Raw genomic sequence first — 5392 nt, forward strand, 5'->3', positions numbered from 1 at the left:
ATTCAACTGGAGATATAGGATAATTTAAGTACCCTTTAATTGCACATTTTTCAAATAATACAGCATTTACATTGAGTTATTTGTGTTACCTTGAATATTAACTGAATTGGAAGTTTTGACTCTGTTTTGTCAGTTAGAGCTTGTTAGATTTGACTGCTGTTGGTAATTGCAGGCGGGGGAAGTCTCATTCATTGATAGCCTGTCACTGCCTATTTAAGTGGTATATTTAGAAATATTTTCTGCTTAAAAACTTCAGCTTTGGCCGGCGAAGATCTAGCTGTATTCAACCCGACATATAAGAGAATTTAAGTACCTTTTATCTGCACATTTTTCAAATAATATGCCATTTAAATTGAGTTATTTCTGTTACATTGAATATTAACTGAATTGAAAGTTTTCACTCTGTTTTTTCAGTTAGTGCTTGCTAGATTTTATTGCTGTTTGTAATTGCAGGCGGGGGAAGTCTCATTCATTGATAGCCTGTCGCTGCCTATTTAACTGGTACATTTAGGAATATTTTCTGCTTAAAAACTTCAGCTTTGGCTGGCAAAGATCTAGTTGTATTCAACTGGAAGTATAAGAGAATTTAAGTACCTTTTATCTGCACATTTTTTAAATAATACGGCATTTAAATTGAGTTGGTTGTGTTACATTGAATATTAACTGAACTGGAAGTTTTGACTCTGTTTTGTCAGTTAGTGCTTGCTAGATTTTATCGCTGTTAGTAATTGCAGGCAGAGGAAGTCTCATTCATTGATAGCCTGTCACTGCCTATTTAAGTGGTACATTTAGGAATATTTTCTGCTTAAAAACTTCAGCTTTGGCCGGCTAAGATCTAGCTGTATTCAACTGGACGTATAAGAGAATTTAAGTACCTTTTATCTGCACATTTTTCAAATAATACAGCATTTAAATTGAGTTATTTGTGTTACATTGAATATTAACTGAACTGGAAGTTTGGACTCTGTTTTGTCAGTTAGTGCTTACTAGATTTTATTGCTGTTAGTAATTGCAGGCGGGGAAGTCTCATTCATTAATAGCCTGTCACTGCCTATTTTAAGTGGTATATTTAGGAATATTTTCTGCTTAAAAACTTCAGCTTTGGCCGGCTAAGATCTAGCTGTATTCAACCCGACGTATAAGAGAATTTAAGTACCTTTTATCTGCACATTTTTCAAATAATATGGCATTTAAGTTGAGTTATTTGTGTTACATTGAATAATGACTGAACTGGAAGTTTTCACTCTGTTTTTTCAGTTAGTGCTTGCTAGATTTTATTGCTGTTAGTAATTGCAGGCGGGGGAAGTCCCATTCATTGATAGCCTGTCACTGCCTATTTAAGTGGTACATTTAGGAATATTTTCTGCTTAAAAACTTCAGCTTTGGCCAGCTAACATCTAGCTGTATTCAACTGGATATATAAGAGAAATTAAGTACCTTTTATCTGCACATTTTTCAAATAATACAGCATTTAAATTGAATTATTTGTGTTACATTGAATATTAACTGAACTGGAAGTTTTGACTCTGTTTTGTCAGTTAGTGCTTGCTAGATTTTATTGATTTTAGTAATTGCAGGTGGGGTAAGTCTCATTCATTGATAGCCTGTCACTGCCTATTTAAGTGGTACATTTAGAAATATTTTCTGCTTAAAAACTTCAGCTTTGGCCGGCTAAGATCTAGCTGTATTCAACTGGACTTATAAGAGAATTAAAATACCTTTTATCTGCACATTTTCCAAATAATACGGCATTTAAATTGAGTTATTTGTGTAACATTGAATATTAACTGAACTGGAAGTTTTGACTCTGTTTTGTCATTTAGTGCTTGCTAGATTTGATTGCTGTTAGTACTTGCAGGCGGGGAAAGTCTCATTCATTGATAGCCTGTCACTGCCTATTTAAGTGGTACATTTAGGAATATTTTCTGCTTAAAAACTTCAGCTTTGGCTGGCTAAGATCTAGCTGTATTCAACTGGACGTATAAGAAAATTTAAGTACCTTTTATCTGCACATTTTTCAAATAATACGGCATTTAAATTGAGTTATTTGCATTACATTGAATATTAACTGAACTGGAAATTTTGACTCTGTTTTGTCAGTTAGTGCTTACTAGATTTTATTGCTGTTAGTAATTGCAGGAGGGGTAGTGTCATTCATTGATAGCCTATCGCTGCCTATTTAAGTGGTACATTTAGGAATATTTTCTGCTTAAAAATTTTAGCTTTGGACGGCAAAGATCTAGCTGTATTCAACTGGAAGTATAAGAGAATTTAAGTACCTTTTATCTGCATATTTTTCAAATAATACGGCATTTAAATTGAGTTGTGTTACATTGAATATTAACTGAACTGGAAGTTTTGACTCTGTTTTGTCAGTTAGTGCTTGCTAGATTTTGTTGTTGTTAGTAATTGCAGGTGGGGGAAGTCTCATTCATTGATAGCGTGTCACTGCCTATTTAAGTGGTACATTTAGGAATATTTTCTGCTTAAAAACTTCAGCTTTGGCCAGCTAAGATATAGCTGTATTCAACTGGATGTATAAGAGAATTTAAGTACCTTTTATCTGCAAATTTTTGAAATAATATGGCATTTAAATTGAGTTATTTGTGTTACATTGAATATTAACTGAAATGGAAATTTTGACTCTGTTTTGTCCATTAGTGCTTGCTAGATTTTATTGTTGTTAGTAATTGCAGGTGGGGGAAGTCTCATTCATTGATAGCCTGTCACTGCCTATTTAAGTGGTACATTTAGGAATATTTTCATCTTAAAAACTTCAGCTTTGGCCGACTAAGATATAGCTGTATTCAACTGGACGTATAAGAGAATTTAAGTACCTTTTATCTGCACATTTTTCAAATAATACAGCATTTACATTGAGTTATTTGTGTTACATTGAATATTAACTGAACTGGAAGTTTTGACTTGTTTTGTCAGTTAGAGCTTGCTAGATTTTATTGCTGTTAGTAATTGCAGGTGGGGGAAGTCTCATTCATTGATAGCCTGTCACTGCCTATTTAAGTGGTACATTTAGGAATATTTTCTGCTTAAAAACTTCAGCTTTGGCCGGCTAAGATCTAGCTGTATTCAACTGGACGTATAAGAGAATTTAAGTATCTTTTATCTGCACATTTTTCAAATAATACGTCATTTAAATTGAGTTGTTTGTGTTGCACTGAATATTAACTGAACTGGAAATTTTGACTCTGTGTTGTCAGATAGTGCTTTCTAGATATTATTGCTGTTAGTAATTGCAGGCGGGGAAGTCTTATTCATTGATAGCCTGTCCTGCCTATTTAACTGGTACATTTAGGAATATTTTCTGCTTAAAAAGTTCAGCTTTGGCCGGCTAAGATCTAGCTGTATTCAACTGGAAGTATAAGAGAATTTAAGTACCTTTTATCTGCACATTTTGCAAATAATATGGCATTTAAATTGAGTTATTTGTGTTACATTGAATATTAACTGAACTGGAAGTTTTGACTCTGTTTTGTCAGTTAGTGCTTGCTAGATTTTATTGCTGTTAGTAATTGCAGGTGGGGAAGTCTCATTCATTGATAGCCTGTCACTGCCTATTTAAGTGGTACATTTAGGAATATTTTCTGCTTAAAAACTTCAGCTTTGGCGGCTAAGATCTAGCTGTATTCAACTGGACATATAAGAGAATTTAAGTACCTTTTATCTGCACATTTTTCAAATAATATGGCATTTAAATTGAGTTATTTGTGTTACATTGAATATTAACTGAACTGGAAGTTTTGACTCTGTTTTGTCAGTTAGTGCTTGCTAGATTTTATTGCTGTTAGTAATTGCAGGTGGGGGAAGTCTCATTCATTGATAGCCTGTCACTGCCTATTTAAGTGGTACATTTAGGAATATTTTCTGCTTAAAATTTCAGCTTTGGCCGGCTAAGATCTAGCTGTATTCAACTGGACATATAAGAGAATTTAAGTACCTTTTATCTGCACATTTTCAAATAATACAGCATTTAAATTGAATTATTTGTGTTACATTGAATATTAACTGAACTGGAAGTTTTGACTCTGTTTTGTCAGTTAGTGCTTGCTAGATTTTATTGTTGTTAGTAATTGCAGGGGAAGTCTCATTCATTGATAGCCTGTCACTGCCTATTTAAGTGGTACATTTAGGAATATTTTCTGCTTAAAAACTTCAGCTTTGGCCGGCTAAGATCTAGCTGTATTCAACTGGACTTATAAGAGAATTTAAGTACCTTTTATCTGCACATTTTTCAAATAATACGGCATTTAAATTGAGTTATTTGTGTTACATTGAATATTAACTGAACTGGAAGTTTTGACTCTGTTTTGTCAGTTAGTGCTTGCTAGATTTTATTGCTGTTAGTAATTGCAGGTGGGGAAGTCTCATTCATTGATAGCCTGTCACTGCCTATTTAAGTGGTACATTTAGGAATATTTTCTGCTTAAAACTTTCAGCTTTGGCGGCTAAGATCTAGCTGTATTCAACTGGACATATAAGAGAATTTAAGTACCTTTTATCTGCACATTTTTCAAATAATACAGCATTTAAATTGAGTTATTTGTGTTACATTGAATATTAACTGTACTGGAAGTTTTGACTTTGTTTTGCCGTTAGTGCTTGCTAGATTTTATTGCCTTTTAAAAATTTAAACCATCTCATTCAATTAAAAGGCCCTTTTTGGTATTTGTGGTTTCATTTGGGAAAATTTTCCTTAACTTAGTTTTGGGCCGTTTGTCAGTTTTTTCAATTTTTTTTTAAAAAATTTAAGGAAAAGTCCATTTTTAAATTTAAAAGCCTTTAAAAGGTTATTTGTGGTTTCATTGAATATTTTCTGCTAAAAATTGCTTTGGCAATTTGCTTGATAATTTTTTTGGAGAATTGACCAAATCCATTCAATTAAAAGCCTTTATGTTTTTGTGGTACATTTGAATATTTTCTGTTAAAAATTGCTTTTTTTGGGTTAAAATCTGCTGATTTTAATTGGCTTTAAAAAATTTAAAACCATCTCAATTCAAAAAAAAAAGCCTTTAATTTCTATTTAGTGGTTTCATTGAATATTTTCTGCTTAAACTCTGTTTTTTCTTAAATCTTGCTGATTTTATTGGGTTAAGAATTTAAGAATCTCATTCATTATTACGCCATTTAATGGTTATTTGGTTTTTTTTTTAAAACTTAGTTTTCTGGTTTGATTTAGTGTTTTAATTTTATTGGTTTAATAATTTACGAATTTTTCAAATTTAAAAGGGTTTAAAAGGTTTTTTGTGGTTTCATTGAATATTTTCTGCTAAAATTTTTCTTTGTTTTAAATTAGGGTTGTAATTTTTTGGTTAGAATTTAAATAATCTCAATTTTTTAAAAAAAAAGGGTTTAAATTTTTATTTGTGTTTCATTT

This window comes from Protopterus annectens, chromosome 2.part2, assembly GCF_019279795.1.
Source record: "Protopterus annectens isolate FY-2018-M chromosome 2.part2, PAN1.0, whole genome shotgun sequence".
NCBI classification, from domain to species: Eukaryota; Metazoa; Chordata; order Ceratodontiformes; family Protopteridae; genus Protopterus; species Protopterus annectens.